An 18,369-nucleotide genomic window follows, 5' to 3' on the forward strand; every position below is an offset into this window, starting at 1 on the left:
TCATTTGAAAAATAATAATATCCCAGTTAGCATATGTATTCTACATTTTGCTGTTCATTGCCATTCATTGAGAAGTTTTTCTTCCTGTAGTAGAAGATTTGTGTGTGGGATCATTAGAGTGAGGGAGTGTGTGATTAGTGGTTTGTGTGAAATTAGATTACATTTATTTGGCAGATGCTTATCCAAAGCGACGTAAAAAGTGCATTTCATGGTCATGAACAACTATGAAACACAGGTTCAATAAGATACGATACTCATTTCGTATAGCTATTTCTAGCCAAGGACACAGTTTAGTTCACGCGCTGAACACTATTCTGACCTAACATATACTAAGCCAAACTAGAGAGAAGGACAAGCAACAATATTAGAACAAATACAAATTTACAAAAATGACCAACAAGTGCTGGAATGGGGGTACATGTATCATGAGTGTCATGAAAGGGGGGGATTTAAAGTGAAATGATATACAGAGTGGTGGTATTTAGTCCAGGTATAGTCTGAAGAGATGCGTCTTCAGACCATGGCGGAAGATGGGTAGTGAGGGAGAGGTTCGAAGAGGGACAGGGAGTTCATTTCACCACTGGGGAGCTAGGATGGAGAAGCTCTGTGATCCCTTTACTCAGGTGGGTTAGGGTTAGGTACAAGGTGCCCTGCTGCTGCAGAGCGGAGTGGTCGAGCAGGCATATAGAATCAAATCATGTCCTGCAAATAGATAGGGGACATCCTGTTGCCTGCAGTGTAGGCAAGGGTCAGGACTTTGAACCCGATCCTGGCAGTGACCGGTAGCCAGTGGAGTAACCGCACCAGAGGAGTGACGTGGGAGAATTTGGGAATGTTGTAGGTGAGTCGGGTAGCAGCATTTTGAATAATCTGTAGTGGGTGTATGGCACAAGCTGGCAGGCGTGCAAGGAGTGAGTTGCAGTAATCAAGGCGGGAGGTCACCATAGCCTGGACAAGCAGCTACAAATGACCTCTCATGTCTACATAGGTATATAAAATTTAGAAAATGTCAGAAATCTTAGAAGTTTTATGAAAAAAGAAACCCAAATACAAAGAAAACAGTGTCATTGAAGCTTCAGAATTATATCATAAACTATCGTTTGAAACCACCAATTAGGTTCCTGCTTTGCATTGGACGTTTCATAACACATCCGGACATCACAGATGAAAAGGTTTCTGTGACTGAAACAAGCATCTGTAACAGAGACAAGCTTCCTATCTGAGAGCTGTGGACGTGGTGTGCAGTGTGAATTTACTGGAAGATGTGACCTGACGAAGATGTGACCTGGGTTTATAGGAATCAGAACACTGTGCAGGAAACAGAGGGAGGTGTTGGTATCGGTAATTTTCACAATGATGTCACTTCATCTATCTTTTATGGTACTGATTAGGTATATTAAAACTGAAAAATGCAATATCCATGTTTAAAGATGTTGTAAAGATTGTTTGTGATGGCTAGGATGATGTTATGAAGTGTACTCCAGTTTAACAATGTGAGTGACACATATACCAGTAATATTTCACACTGTGCATCTCACATTTTATACTGAGTTATTGTATAATTACTGTATACTGTATTTATATATGTAAATAACAAATAACAATTACTTTGCTCATATTTTTTTAAAGCTTAAATTAAGGACCAAGAAAATAAATGTACTGACAATTTGTCTATGCTTTTACCTCAGACTGCTGAAGCAGTTTTCTATTCAGGTGCAGAATTCCCACTGATCTCCCCCTTCTGTGGGCACGTATCTGTATCCCTCCATCCCTCCCTCCTTCCTCAACCTTTTTTCTTTCAGCTTTCCCCTTTCTGTTCACGATCGGGTTGGCATCCTCATATCAATGGCGAGGGCAGTAAAATCATTTAAAAACAACATTTGTCTGGAAATGGTTTTATTTGTTGGGAAACTGCATTTGTAAATCGTAGTTGTTCCATATGTAGGTGTTCAGATTTTGTGAATATGAAACTTACAATGAACAGATGATGGAATCTGTTTTGCTTAAAACTGGGTAATCATGTTTAACAGTTGTGTCAGGGCTGCTGAGGGTTTGTCCTGACATTGCTGGATATCTAGATCAAGTAATCTGTTTCTCTGCTTTCCCAAACTGGTGTAGTATGAGATGGACCCACAGGTATAGCTGGGGATTATACATTTGGAGAAAGGGTCACATTCTGGAAAGGTCATGCAGAGGGGGATGTGCAGCCTTTTTTGGCAACTCTTCCCTCCTCCAACTTCAGCATTTAATTTACTCTGCTTTACATATATGACCAAACATATCAAGACACCCCTTGGTCTGGGCCTGTTTTTTATGGTTTGGACTGGGCCCCTTAGTTCCATTGAAGTCAAATCTTAAAGCTACTACATTCAATACATTCTAGACAATTCTGTGCTTCCCCAACAGTTTTGGAAGGGCTGTCCCTGTTCCCCCAGGCACACAGTGAGACATGTACACGTGCCTAAGAAAAATTTTGCACGAGTGAGAGGCCCAGGTTAAAATCCCCACCTCGGACTCAGGCAAATCTCTAACGCATTCATTAATGTAGTGCCTATTGATAGACATCAGAATTGCAAAAAAAAAAAAAAAAAGTTGGTTGCTGCGTTTCAAATGGTGAGGGAGGGAAAGGGGGGTGAGTGTGGTGGTGCAGTTCGGCTAGTTCGCTAATGAAACACAGTAAAGGTGCGGTAAAGCAAAGGTCTCATAGCAGGTTACCATGACAACACTCTCTGGCGACGCAAACCTCAAATTTAAAAAATAACAATGTTGCCCTTAGGTAGGGACAATTTCGCCTTTAGCTGACTGGTAACACTTTTGCCTAAAAAAATCTATGGATGAGTGAGAGGCCAGGTTCAAATCCGAAAGTTTCTAACTCTGTTGTTACATACGCATGTAGATGCACAGGCCACACATTCACACAGTCTCTCCAAGACACATGCACAAGTCTCACACACACACAGATGCACATTCTCTCTCCCACACACACACACGCTTCCGTGTAGGTGGATAGGAACAGGTAGTAGAGTGAATACTCGGAGGCTGCTAACGCAAGCACCAACATTCAGCTGGATGTGAACTCACAGCAGTGAACTCACCTTTTATTGTCTCTGATTCACAAAACAATGCTAATCTGAAGAACTCCTCCATTTCCAATGGTTTAGTCAGAGGCCATATCTAGTTAAAATGCAGAAAGATTAGGATGGAAATTCCTGTGACATAATCCTGATGTGGTGTATTCACAGAGAATGTAATTCTGGAACACAGGGAATCTAAACCTTCTTTATTCATATGGACAACTGCCCATCGCTATCATGCATAAGAATGGTAAACAAAATATGCATTTAAATGCAACAATATTTGGATGGTTATGTCAATTTGTTTGTTTTTCCTCTGTGCCAACAATGACTAAAAGCAAAATGAATTATTTTTTAATTAATTGCATGTGTCCCATCTGTGTTGGCATTTGCATTCTTTGTGTAGTGTGTGTAAAAGATGAAAGTCCTCCAGTAGTTCCTTTCTTCTTTAGGAAATTGCCATACTGTTGTCTTTGGAATACACAAACATTCTGCAATAGCTTCAAATAATTTCATTTTTCTGCAACAGCTATATTTTTCTTTTCTGTCATCCTCATACCTTTATTGCTTGTCATATTTACTTCTATGGCCCCTCATCTGCAGTTCTGTGTTTGTATCTTTTAGCTCATGAAGTAGACTCTACAAACACTTTCAAAGCATATCACTCATGCCCTAATGTTCACTGCTTCCATTTATAATTAGAATAAAATAGTAAACATGTAAACCTGTACAGCTGATACTCATGCTATCTTGGAATAGGGAGACTTGATTCATTGAATGGCATTGTTGTGATATAGTTTAGCATATAAATAATGAAAGTAATGAAATGTACAGTATATATTCTGAATTTTGCCTCAGTCATTGTATTGAAATACAAATATGATTAGTACAGAGAAAACAACCAATTTGCCATGACTGTCCCAATAGTTGTCCCATGATGGTTGTAAGCTGCTCAGAATTGAATGCATTTTCTGGAGTTACTGTTATCAGTGAGTTGAGTTGAGGTAAATCTTAAGGTGTTAAATGCACCATATGATGGTCTCTTTTACATAAGAGGAAATTCACGAATATGTTTTGCCTGAAGGATGATTAGGTCAACATTGGATTGGGGGTCTAAATATTATAAGTATTGGAAACATTATTCAATTTTGACTGCAAATCTGGAAACTTGTTTTGGTTTAATTCAAATTCTTTATATTGATATATGCATTTAATGACAGGACATACTATACTGAATCTGTGTACAAACAGTTTGTAACAAACACAAGGCAGGAATTTGTTTTGTGTTCTGCTTTTAAAGCTGTTCATAATTATGTATAAAAATAAATTGGTCTGTCCTGGATGGTTTCATAGATTGTGTGTGTATGTGTGTGAGAAAGGAGAGAGAGTGTGGGAGGAAGTGAGAGAGATGGCTATCGTTTGCATCACTCGTGTGCTTGCATCTCTTCAGATGCATGCACAATTCTTTTTTTTCAGGTGGGGAAGAGTCTATAACCTTAAATTCAAGAACTATAAATTCTACTCTTCTGAAACCTTCAGTAAAAATAAAATCGATATTTTTGAAATAGAAATCACTGCAATGTGTTTTTTTTTTGCATCCAAGACACTTGTATTATTAAAAACATTCTTCTGTGTCTCAGGGAGTGACCTTTTTACAATTTGTTTTTCCTGTCGTGAGAACAACCACATCGTTCTCAGTCAAAATCAGACATAATTAGCCATGCTACAGATAATTTACACCCAATAAACAATTAACAAATCTATATCTGATATGCTCAAACATCTCCATCTGATATCCACCCTAATAAGCAAAGCTACAGTAGATCTGATATACACCTACCCTATACCAAATCAACACAAGGTTTTACTTTTTTAAAAATCTTTATAATCATCCTCCTCCTTTCCCATCCAATACACACACAGGGGCATGCACGAGCTGCAAACGGATATCACCTCACTGAACTAGTTGTTTCTTCCTGTACCTCATCCTGCTGACACAATGTGTGGTGCATCCACCCCCACACTCCAAACATCTTTTGCTGACTCAGGTTCACCTGGGTAATGTGGTTTAGTTTCTGTGTGTGTGTGTGTGTGTGTGTGCACACGGACGCATTGCGATAGAAGGGGGAGAACAGAAACAGGTCTTGAAGGCCACATTCTCTCAACGGAAACATCTTTTGTTTGTTGCATCAAATGTGAAGTGTGTGGGTTTTACTGTTACATTTCCATCTCTTTCGCTCTCTGCAGTTGTTTCCAAGGCAGGTTTATTCTTCAATAACTATTGATATAAATAACTATTACTTGGTTGGTAACTGATTGGTTGATTAGCTGATCAGATGTTGTTCATGTGTATGTTTCGCTGTAATGTTTATATGCGTTTTAGAGAGCAAAGGAGGAGCTAGCTCTGTCCTGGATGCTAAACCTACTCTTTATCTCACCAAGAGCCAGGACGTGTGACTATGTCCTTATGCATTTTATTTTTTTTCGTAGGGCAATGTATATTTGATATGATGCCTGTGGCTGGAAATTCAGTAGAGGGTTATAACTAGGGTTAGGAATACCCAGGGGTAATAAAAGCACTTTATTTTCATTTTTATACATTTACAATCAACAAAATATTATTGTCTGATACTTAGAAATGTTTAACTAGGCTATGTCCTTGTAAGAAACAAAGAGATACACTTATTTTAAATCAAATTTAAAACATTGGTCCTAGCATACCAGGCAGTCAAGGGATCAGCCCCAGCATACCTCCACAAGATATTCAAACCCTACATGCCAGCCAGATCCCTCCGTTCTGCTACCTCAGGACGCCTAGCACCTCCCCCTCTTCGCACCTGCACTTCCAGAACACGTCTCCTGTCTGTTCTGGCCCCACGATGGTGGAATGACCTCCCTGTGGAGGTCAAAACAGCTGAGACACTGACCCATTTCAAATGACGACTGAAGACTCACCTCTTCAGGCTGCACCTCTCCCCATCCCTCCCTACCCCCCTGTAAATGACTGTAAGCTTAGGGTTGTAACTAGGCAGCTGATTCGTAGGTGACTTAGGTGCATTAACTGTCTTAACTACTGCTTGTATTTTTCCCATAGATTGCGTTGTTGCCGTTCTCGTTATTAGTGTTAATCAGTTTAACCTTCAGGGTCCAAGTTGAACTATGCGGTTGTTCCCTGCACTTGGACCGGTACTTCTCTCTAGGGGTTTCGTCATACTTGTTCCTGGTTATGGTTATACACTTTGTTGTACGTCGCTCTGGATACAAGCGTCTGCCAAATGCCTGTAATGTAATGTAATAATTTTGATCATTTAAAGAGTTCTAACAAATAATTTGGCCATTGGTGCCAACAATTCCTCAAAAGGGGCCAATACGAGCTAATAATTCAATCATAATTTAGATTTTATTTTTTTTATTTTTTATTTTTTTACACAAGTTCAGTAAGAGACATCTACTGATTAAGCTGAATTTCATGGAATGTGAGAAGTCCAAACAAATGCTGGGAAAACAAAACATGCAAAACAGTGGTTTAACTGGGATAAAATCCAGTTAACAACCCCACTGATGTAGGGGTTAGGGTTAATAGCTAAAGCTATTTAGTCAGCTAGCTAATGCAAGTTGTCTGCCTCTACATGCTTCCCCAGTTTGGAGGTTCCAAATGAAAGCATTTGTTACGGTTGCTCTCAAGCACCGGCAAACATAATGAAGCCAAAACCAAGGTTTCCCAAAAATATCAAATAACTTTATTTTACAAAACCATATGAAATACCGAAATAACTGCAAAACAGAGACACGGTCGTGGTCCAAAGATGAGGAGAAAATAAAGCTCCTGAGAAGCTGACTCCAGGCTTCTTAAAATGAGCACCTCCAAACGGCCGGCGCCCCCACCTGAGGCAGAGGGGCGTAACACATTAAAGCAGTCATAAGTTTTTAAACAAGGACAAAGTCTAATAATATATTAAAAACATCACAATATGCAAGATACCAAAGAGCTGCTGTGTCTTACTGTAGGGTAAACACATCTAAAAACCTGGAGTTTTCCGTTTTCCTTTTTATTTATTGCCAAACAGGGAGAGAGAGCTTCATACTTTTTGGTTTCAGTAAAAATGGGGTGCCCTAGGATTCAACTGGACATCTATACAGTGGCGATTTAAGCATGGCATTTCTGGTGGGGGAGTTTTGTATGACGTCACCATCACAAAAAATAAAGGTAACCAATTAGTCTACGGTAGGCCTATTCTATTATATGGGCTGCGCTGTAAGTACCAGGGAGCAGAAAGATTTCCAAACTGAATAATAAAATAAAGACTCGTTCAAACTTGAACTTAAGAAACTTCAAAAATTAAAATGAAATCACACTTGACTTGAAAAAAAACTGTCTAAATGTAAAAAAACAACTTCATATACATTTAGTTATTATAGATTAGGCTGTATTAATATATCAACTTTAAGATAAGCAACACGCTCCGAATTCTCTCATCACGACCCATTAAATGCAATGGCTCAGACGTTGCTTCATAATTTCAAACTGCTTTCCTAACAGCAATGTTGCGTCCTGAGACTTGGGTTACAACAGTGAATATGTACGGATTCCTAGATGTGCTGATGGCGACCACCCTCTCATATTAACCTCAAATACGCAAGATAGGACACTTATACAGTATGCTAGCAAATTTATGTCAAGTTCCATTCATTTATATGGGGTGGTCGATACACGTCCCCTTAACAACCAAAAGCTAGCGCTGGACCACCTCTGACTTATTTGCCGGCACAGAAAACAATCGTGAAAGTACTGAAAATAACCACTGGAGGATAACAAGGACATTTTTTCCTACATAACTAGGTACAGGATGATACCGATATTTCGCCCATTTCATATATAGTTGCAAATCTGTTTACGTTTTCTTGTCTGTCGAACGAAGGTGCTCGATAATAGGTGCTCTCACTATAGCATTAGCGATATACGCATATCAACTGATTAACGGTTACGTTTATTATTTTTTAGCCACCTCAGGTGGCTCACCTGTTGCTAGGCAGAATTCATAGGGGTAGAAACATTTCTGCAAATTATGTTGGGCGGAGGGGCAGGAGGTTTTCCCTGCATACGCAGATCATGCTCACGTTGATCCCCTAGCAACGAAGGGGCAGAGTGCTCCGCTGCCCCACAGCAGAGATATAGGACAGAGAGGGCAGTCTGCAGTGCGAGCGCACACATACACACAAAGGAAATTCCTTATAGAGCTGTTTTTTAGTATTGTGAGTCAAGTGTATTATATTTATACATGCCAATTTCACCACTGAATCACTATTTTGTATTAAATATAACATACATTATTCCACAACGTTCACATGAGAATCTTGCACCACGGCGCCACCTTCGGTGGGGCACTGCCCCACATGCCTCTAATGGAAAAACGCCCCTGGATCTACAGTACCTGGCAATCCTAATTAAATCTGCACTGTGAGCGCACGGTTAGGCAGGACTGAGGCTCAAATCCGTCCCGCCCCCTCCCTCCCCAGGGGTGAGTGTGCCGTCCCGCCCCCTCCCTCCCCAGCGGTGAGTGTGCCGTCCCGCCCCCTCCCTCCCCAGCGGTGAGTGTGCCGTCCCCCCCTCCCTCCAGCCAGCAGCTAGCGTGTGTGACGGAGCAGAGCTGAGAAGTACACACCCATGGGAGGAGGAGCAGTGCAGTTCCCCACCCCCTCAACATGCAGCACAGAGCGAATGAGGGAGGGAATGGCCCTGATTCTGATTGGCTCTCTTTGGCCAGACATTACCTCCATATACAGCATGATTGGACACAGCACCACCAGTGGCTGGAACCCAAATCAGTGACAGTGCCTTCTTCCCCATGGGTCAGCAGATGTTTATGACACAGGACCAGCCACTGCCTGGGGTGCATCTGAAGACTGCTCCAAGACGATGGTAATAGTTGCATCCATTAGTATTGTCAAGAAGAGAAAAGAAACCCAGACAGAATGCTGGAGCTCGATCTTGAGTGTGCACTGACTGTCTTGGAATTCGACAGAGGGAACACTTCAGTAAACTACAGCAGAAACTCATGTAGCGGAAAAAAATTCTGAAAAACAAAAGGAGAATGAAACGCTAGAAATGAAGACTATTTAATATTGTTTTTAAAAGTGCAGCCCAAATATCCACCACTTTCACAGCAGTGGGCAGGGCAACCAGCACAGAACCTGAACCCTAACAATTACATTTCACCACAGTCTGCCTGTTCGCCTTCATCAAAAAACAGACTGTTCCTCTGAGAACAATCCAGGTGAAAATACCTTACTTGGTATTCCAAGGCTAAGCCGATGCACCAGTGTGCCGCCCTAAAAGACTGCAGTTGCACAACACAGACCACAGTCCCCAGCAGCCTCCTGGCACATATCCCAGTGTACACCCCTGCCTAAAAAAAATATATGCACAGCTGGTCATGAAAAAGAATAGTCTTGTGTCATTATGTTCATCAGGTAAAGTATTTAATCAACAATAACATTATCATCATCACCCTTTATTTATGTAAGTTGAAGGGGCAGCAGTCTGGTAACTGATTACCATTACAGGTATAATCAATATAAAGAAGCACCTTAAGGTATCCTAATATAAAAGCAGCGATACAGTATGGGAATACTGTATTAAATGTATTCTAATTGGCTGTGTAAAGCCAAAGATTTATAGCATCCAGCACAATTTTTCTGGTTAAATGTGGTACTTAAGAATAGTGAAGAGTAAAATTTGCCATGTATATTCTGCTATGGATTGTTAGAGTTTTCTGTATAAAAAAGATCAAATCCAAATTAGGCGGCCAGTTCATATCTTGCCATTTTGAAAAGGTTTTGTTAAATGTCTCTAAACACTCTGAGGGGGGACCTTGATGCCCAGTATGAACAAGCCAAGGTCTGTCAGTGGAAATGAAGGGGATCATGCACAAATGACCCATTTATAAGTGCATTTTCAGAGCACCCTAACCCTCAGAGCCACAGTAACACTACATGGTATATAATGAGTCTGGGCCTTTCAGCCCATCTAGAACAGCAGAATGCATAATGAGGAGAACATGCCATTCGGCCCACCTAGAACAGCAGAATGCATAATGAGAAGAACATGCCATTCGGCCCACCTAGAACAGCAGAATGCATAATGAGGAGAACATGCCATTCATGCTCACTGCAGCAGACCTGGGCATGAAGAGCACGGGGTTCTCTGCCCTGGCAAGCTTCTGCACATTGGCAATGCCCTGTGTTAAAAACTGCATCCTGCCATTTGTGTGAAATTTACCTTTTGCTCATTTCCACCTACAGCATGACCCCTTGCTCAGACTGAACTGAAAAAGAAACAGGTATTGTAATTCACTTTGTCAATCCCTTTAATGAATAGGGAAAAAAAAAAAAATCATACAAGTTCCCTTAATCTCCCTTTATTGAGCATGTCAGCAATGAACTGTTCTCTCACAAGACAATTCCCTTTCAACTATATAGAAATCAGGCCAGCAGTGTTCAAAGCACTATGCAGACAAACACAGAAGTCAATGACAGTGCATCAAAGAAGCATTACTTATTGTATTTCACCATCCTTTCCAAAGTACTGGCAGAATGTATTACAGCAAGTGAATGCAAGGTAATAAAGCAGTGCACTAATGAGACAGCCAATACATTGACCAAGACCACAGTATGCGTAAAACAATGCAATTATGAATAATGACCTCAATGGATAATTATGTTAAAATGTATAATCAATTTATAACATTCAAACAGTTCATCTTTTATCTCTTTCCATCAATCCAGTCTTTTTGAAAAATATAGATGTATTTATGTGAGCAATGAAGAACAAGGAATGACTGTCCAACACTTGCACTTTGTATTTTAACTGACTATTAATGCTAATCCCTGCATTAATTCACAACAATGCCGGAACAGACCAATCATATACTTTACAAAGTAATCCTTGAAGAACAAAATCATGATCATGTGTGATTCTGGAGGCCGGCTGGGTCTTCAGGCTTCCGATGTGCTCCTGCATACAACTGATTACACTTCCGTTTTTTGTTTATAGTGCTTAGTGTTTATAATGCCGGCTAGAGGTTTAAGTCACACAGTGTTGCCGTATCCTCTATCGGTGAAGCCATAGACCCATCCTCTATCCCTTTGCATGCACGGCTCCCCGTCACGTACTAGCTGCATGTGCCTAGATCCTACTGTGTTTATGTCTAAGTATATTGCAAGTCTTGTCCGCGCTCATTAACTGAACCACCTATGTTTAGAACCATCTGTTGAATATTGTGTATTCACCGCACTCAACTAGTTAGCTATTTAAGGCGTTTTCATTAACATTTCTTTGTTTCTTTTACAGGGTCCATGTTGCTGCTGCATTTGAGCTAGCTCTTGAACTTCCGTGATTCTTTGTACTCTATGCTGGATTGAAAGAACAACTGAAAAACGGAAGCGCTACGTACAGTTGAGTATAACTTACCACCTAATTAGGCACAAAACTAGAAAATAGTCAATATATTACACCATCTATTCGAATGCGACAATTTAGAGGGGTGCAGAAATTTGAAAGAGTCCAAACTGGTTTTGGTTAGTCAGATTCACGTGTGTAGTGCAAGACGGTCTGGTGTGTGGGTGGTGCTAGTCACTGATAGAAAATTGGGCACCATTTAAGGTCTGTGGCCCCAGACCACCACACCCTGCGTGCTGTCCAAGTGGACCCAGGGGGGCTGGATACTTACCTTGCTAGACCCAAGTGGTTTTTGTTAACACCGCTAGGTAGCCCAACCACCTGAGTCAAGCCTGAGAAGGGTCTACATTTTGGGGCCTGCTCCAGTCTCCCCCAGATCAGATATGAGCGATACGTACCAGTCTGGGTTAACCTAGAGATGGGGGCGATTAGGGAATTAAAACAAAACAATCAGTGGGTAAAGTGACAACGGTATGAACTGGGGAATTACAATTGGGGCCCCGCCAGGAATAGGCTGTGGCTGCATAGCTACTAGGACAGGGATGGAGAGCCCATGCAGTCATGAGGGGGGGGACAACAATACCCACCTATCAAGAGCCAGCCGATGTAAAGTGGGGTCACAGCTGATTGACAGGACCTCGTTGCTCTTACTAGCTGGAAGCGGGCCAGAGCATATTACTTCCCAACATGTCTTTTTAGCCACTGCACACAATGATTGTTGAGGTGGACAAGATGTGGAAATTATTTTGTGCTGAATTAAATGGGTGGGGTAAAAATGTAGTCTCCACAGGGCACCCGGTAAGAATGCATGAAAAATTTTGTTTCTTCAATAAAGTTGAATACAACCGGCTTCCTTTGTCCTCAGAGATGGTATGTGTGTGTGGTTCTATAAACAATGGCATAACATCAATCACAAATGTACTATAATAATAATGCTCCATTACCAGAATTACTATTAACATACATAAATGGAATATTACATGCATGTCATTCATGTCATTCACACATTTAATTAGCAGTGAACTCCAATATTACACACAAGCAATATGAAGCTCTGAAACTAACCAGTACAATGGATCACAATTATCAGCGAGTAACACTCTCAGTTAAAGATAATAATCAGAGTAACTGACAACAATGAATAAACGTAACGTATAAACGCGAACTTATATTCGAATCATTAGTCTAGAATAGAAGTAAACTCACATACTGATGCACGCACACGGGTCTCTGACTGACGCTGTGCAATACTTCACCGAGAACAGCAATATTTCTAATATTCAACAATGGATGCTGCAGATTCTGAACTTCGCTTCTCCTAACTTTTCCTGAACTGTGCATCTGATTGTGTCGTCGCTACTACTTCGCATTTCAGGTAAGCTTATCTTTACTTAATTTATTCCTGCTGTTGTTAGTTAGAGAACATAGATGTGCGTTAGTTCAGATGGTGTCTCTTTAATTTGTCTCAGCTGTTGCTAGTTAGAGAACATAGTTGTGCGTTAGTTCAGATAATCGCTCGTTAATTTGTCTCAGCTGTTGCTAGTTAGAGAACATAATTGTGCGTTAGTTCAGATAATCGCTCTTTAATTTGTCTCAGTTGTTGTCAGTTAGAGAACATAATTGAGCTTTAGTTGAACAGTGTATGCAGTCACGTGATACTGTTAAATAGCCCTGTATTGTCTTGCTAAAACAAGAATTTGCTTCATCTGATGCTATTCTGCCCTAGCGAGCTCAGTGCAATTACGTAATTGCCACCCCCTATTTTTAAACTCCAACTGGGGCTGCCAGAGGCGTAGGCAGTCTGGTCGTCAGTTTGTCATGTGTTTAACCCTGATTCCCTTGTGTGCATTGCCTCGCTCCAGACGGGCCATCTACCGCAGGCGCAACATATCTAACCTGGTCTACCCACCCGTCCACATCTCAGGAACTCACTGTTGTGGGTGGACTATGGAACTGTCAGTCAGCTGTCTTCATTATTGCCTTTTATGTCTATATGTGTGATATGTTGTTTTTATCTGCTGCTGTAACACCCAAATTTCCCCACCTGTGGATTAATAAAGTCTATCTCATTTTAGCCAAAACAAAGTCTCTTGACTTCCTGGCTCCCACAGTAACCACAATTGCAGTAGGAGAATTTTAACGGATTGTTAATTTTTCTTAATTGTGCATTTGTTGGTCTGAGGGATTACTTATCCTGACAAGAAATGGCTGTAGATGCCACGAAGAAAAAGCCACATATTCACATAAAAATGAACAGTTTGTTAGAATTCCGGTATTGCATTTGAGCTTTGCAAACAACGTGCCAAACCGGACAGGATAGAGTTTGAAAAGCACTGGTCTGCAACATCAGTAGCAAGCAATCACTGCATTCTTAATTCAACATCAATCCCCACATTACCACTGAAACAAGCAGAGAAACACTTTGCAGGTTCATAAAGACAGAACATTGATTACAGCAGGGCGAAGCACGATTAAATAATTTTTTTTCTGCCAAAGTAATGTGCGCTCTGAGGATCGACCCAGATCTCTGACACGTCAGGTGCTATCATAGAGGAAAAAAAGCAAACTAACAGAAAATTAAATCAGGAATGTTAAGTCTACCTTTAGTAAAAGGCTGGTTGGAAAAGAAAAAGCAAGCAAAGTAAAAGACCAGTACAAACAGTGAGCCTGAAGCTGATTTAGGTCATTTTCAATTTTATTGTATATAAAAGCGAAGACAGCATTTTTAGCAGTAAGACTTCTGGTAGCGAGGGCGGGCTCCGGGTCCAGCAAACTCGTCGGACCGGGAGCGGCGGGAGTCGGCCACCAACAAGGTCCCGCGGTACCGGATCAGGATGTCTTCGATCTCCTTCTTAGAGGTTTCAACCACGTCTGGAAACAGACCACAGCAAGTCAGCAAACCAGCTGTAACCAGGGAGCCCCATCTCCTGACTCTGTAACCAGGGAAGCCCACCTCCTGACTGTCAAACCAGAGAGGCCCATCTCCTCACTGTCAACCAGGGAGGCCCACATTGACAAAGTTCTCCTAGGCGGCAAGATTCTTCTTTAAAATGGTGCATATGACATGTTGATTCAGTGAAATTGTAGCTGTGTGCAACAGACTCCTTCTGAATGAGTGCATTACTGGAAAGTACACAGACTGTCATGCTCTCACGCCGACCTCCCTGACAGTCTGTCTTTATTGGACACCGAATAAATAAAATAACAGATGCAATCAAAAGTCTGGTTAGCGTTATGTCTGTATTACTTACGTGAACACATCTTACACATCCATGATATGTAAGATGTGCGTAGCAAATAACGTTAGGTAGCTACCTACTAAGTGTTATGCATAACAGTGGCTAACAACAAGACTAACGTGGTCATAAAATTTTTCCCGACCGTGAAGAACACCTTACTCGTTTACATTTTGAATAGATGTGGCTACTGGCTAAATCTATCGTCGTTTCCGTCGCAGCACTGTCGACACAAGCAATATCGGAAGGGAATTTAGTTTTGACTAGGTAGTCAACCAAAAACTCCAACGACATATATATAACGCCGGTTAAGAAAGGATGTTACAATGTTGTAGGTAGAGAATTAACAGCAGATGAAGCACACAGCATTACCCAACGTTAGACAGATAGTTAATGTTTGCGACCATGTACAATGGAGGCTAGTATTTGACGTTAATTAGCATTAGCTAGTCAGTCAGTTAACAGTTGTTTTCTTACCTTGGTAGTTGCAAATATACACATGGCATATAATTAATAACCTTTCTCCAATTTGCCTGTTGAGTCTTTAGTCGTTGTGAAAATCCTATGAACACGAGTGATGTTTATCTTTGGGAGCTCCTATTGACAGCGGGTGTAGAAGGTCGCCATTGCTAAACCAGGAACAACCGAGCAGTACTAATTACGGGACCTAGCCTGGAGCTATGAGGCTAAGGGCACGTCATCCTTGATCATCCTTGATAGCTTTGCCAAGCAAGCATTGTAATCGGTGGCACGGTGGCACAGTGGGTAGCGCTGTGGCCTCACAGTAAGAAGGTCGTGGTATCGAATCTCGGCTCTGTGCGGAGTTTGCATGTTCTCCCCGTGTCCACCTGGGTTTCCTCCGGGTACTCCGGTTTCCCCAATCCCAAAGACATGCAGGCAGGTTAATCGGAGATACTAAATCGGCCACGGTTGCGAGTTAGAGGCAGGAATACACTTTCAGTGTATTCCTGCCCCTCGCTCACAACAAGCTGGGGTAGTCCCCCCCCCCCAGCCATCTTGCTCAGGAGTAGATAAGGTACGGTCGTTGTAATTTGAAATAGATCCATAATAGATATAGTGTAGATCCGTGTTTATTGTGTATCTGTGAGGTGTTTTGCCGTACTTCCCGGCGAACGCGAGACGTGCAGACGATATGTTTATTGCGTTCACTTATTAACCGGCTGCAATATTGCAAAGGCATGTGGATTCAACGGGAGCTCTTGTGCGCTTACCGGCCTGTGTTGTTTTTTAATACCACGGACAGGTTTGCTAATGATATTTCACGCATTGCATAGCTATGTCATGGTGCTGCACTAACAAAGTGACAGTCTGGTGAACCTCCGGTTGAAGGATTGAATCCCGCCTCGCACTCAGGCAGATAATTTCCTCTTTTACACTAACGTTTTCTTACGCTTATATTTGCTTTACCAAAACTCACTCACGGCCACCCATATGCATTTTATGACGGCAAATGTATTAATTTTGTTAAAACGTTACACCAGTTCATCACTGTGACATTTCTACTAACTATATTTCTTCACTTGGCTACCGTACAAAACCTTCTTATCAGCAAACGCCACGTTTCTACACTCATGTTACCTCGCCCTGTTCTCTATCTAGCCACATACAAACAATGACGTACGTACGTACGTTGTGCAACTCCCCATTAAAACATTACATTTAAAATCATGACTTACCCAAAAGTATAGCTACTAGTGCTGGACATAAGAAAAGCACAACAGTGCAATAGATTTCTCTTGTTACTTAACAACTAATGTCTTATAGCGACTGTTATATATATCGCTCGATAAGGAATAGAAGCTCGCTCATGGTTAGGCCTACTCCATTAACTTCGCACTATGCTCCGTGATCATGTCAAACTTCACCTACATGCCCATTCTGCTGAAAACATACTGTTTCAACTACGCAATTTCATAATTTCATCCCAATTTCTCTCACACTGTTGTTATTTTCTCATATGCAAAGCCTGCTGGGACATATGCGTCTGCTCCTATTCTCCACAAGTTTTCCGGTTCTAGCTTAGCAAAACAGCGAACAGGATTCCCGCCTGCAGATAAGCCTATCAAAATGGCTTATAAACCTTACGAACACTGAAAGTGCATCTCCACGAAATAACAGACAACGGAGCAGGACAGCAGGGTACACAAATTGCGACCTAGGCAGCTTTAATTCTACGGGCTTGCTGATTGTTTTCTCTATCAAGGCTCGTTGGATGGCCGGCAAATCCGTGAGTACAACATATTTCACCTGCGTTTCTGTTGCGTTTAGATTTACGCCAGCGCACGCTTTGTGTCACAGCCACTGTTTGTGCATAAGATGTATTTCAAAGCAATGCTACCCAATATTTCCTCAATTCTTTCAAGTCACTTGGCCCTGTGTTTTGTAACAACGTCACTCACTACAACAGAATAGCAGGGTAACGGTTTGGTGCTTCGGTGCTAGCCAGCAAGCTAACAGAGACACTCATTCTACAGTTGTTATACATAAGTGCGTGAACATGATTATTTAGAAGACTACTCTACAAAATCCCACAGGCTATTTACAGTTAAGCAGTGCTATGTAGGCCTACATGCAAACAGTTTGGCTATTTACAACAATAATATACATTTCATGCAACCCCCCTCCCCACATTGCTTTGCAGCCCCGCTAGCTAGCTAGCTAGCTAGCTTAGTCTTTGTCAGGATCGCCGCAATATTATTTGTGACTGTGAGGCTATGCTAACTACAAATATTGCACTTTGGTTAGCTGCGACGCTAGCTATAGCCTATGTGGAACGTTTGTGGAGCACGTTGTTAATGTAGATTTCTATCTTTCAATACAAGTGGGAATAAGCTGTAGCGATCCATCGATCCATAGTGTAGTTATATCAGCCATGTGGCTCACGATCGCTGTGTTAATATGTATTCCTTACAATAGAAAAGACGTGCCATTTCATGCCATGCTCTACATGGCCATACGTTGTTCATATGGGAAAGATTAATTTATAAGTGATCCTCTGCTGCCACCCTATGGAGTGTTTTATAAACTGCAGGGACGCTGGCTTATTCCACTGTACACGGCCAAACGGTCATCGCATGGGAACAATGCATTTGTAAGTGGTCCTCTGCTGCCACCCTGTAGAATGTTTCATGAACTGCAGGTGCGCTGGGTTAGGGTTAGGCTTTACAAAGTTTGCATGACATTGTAAAATGGTAAGATTACAAAACATAGGGACGAGTGACTAGAAAAAAATTGAAATACTTAGAAATACATCTTAGGTCATTTCTGTGAGGCAAGGTGGCCTATATTGTTTGTAGTACTGTAACGTGGCGTCATTGTGATATCAGTAGTTTTGAGAAACTTGGCATTTTTGTACGTTGAAAATGTGTTTTTTATGAGATATCATTTATTTTTGCAAAGAGTTTTATTATGGAAGTGAGAAATGCGACCCTGTAAGAAACGGTTGTGGATTATGACTGTCGTTGTGTGAATGTGTACTGTCTGACGAGTGTGTAGGACGGAGTGTAGCACAGTGGGTAGGGAACTGGGCTCGTAACCGAAAGGTCGCAGGTTCGATTCCCGGGTAGGACACTGCCGTTGT

At 41.5% G+C, this 18,369-nt stretch overlaps 2 long non-coding RNA genes across 2 annotated transcripts; both read right to left on the minus strand.

Annotated features, from left to right (window-relative positions):
- Window positions 1-10,959: 10,959 nt before the first annotated feature.
- LOC118221528 lies at window positions 10,960-13,123 on the minus strand. The gene is made up of 3 exons (XR_004764128.1): window positions 12,739-13,123; window positions 12,120-12,418; window positions 10,960-11,944 (listed from the first exon to the last, which is right to left on the minus strand). It is a non-coding gene; the product is annotated as an uncharacterized LOC118221528 (long non-coding RNA).
- A 1,086-nt stretch (window positions 13,124-14,209) lies between these two features.
- Window positions 14,210-15,422, minus strand: LOC118221674. Its single transcript, XR_004764162.1, has 2 exons — window positions 15,246-15,422; window positions 14,210-14,403 (listed from the first exon to the last, which is right to left on the minus strand). It is a non-coding gene; the product is annotated as an uncharacterized LOC118221674 (long non-coding RNA).
- Between the last annotated feature and the right edge of the window lie 2,947 nt (window positions 15,423-18,369).

This window comes from Anguilla anguilla, chromosome 2 (genome assembly GCF_013347855.1).
Source record: "Anguilla anguilla isolate fAngAng1 chromosome 2, fAngAng1.pri, whole genome shotgun sequence".
In the NCBI taxonomy this organism is placed as follows: Eukaryota; Metazoa; Chordata; class Actinopteri; order Anguilliformes; family Anguillidae; genus Anguilla; species Anguilla anguilla.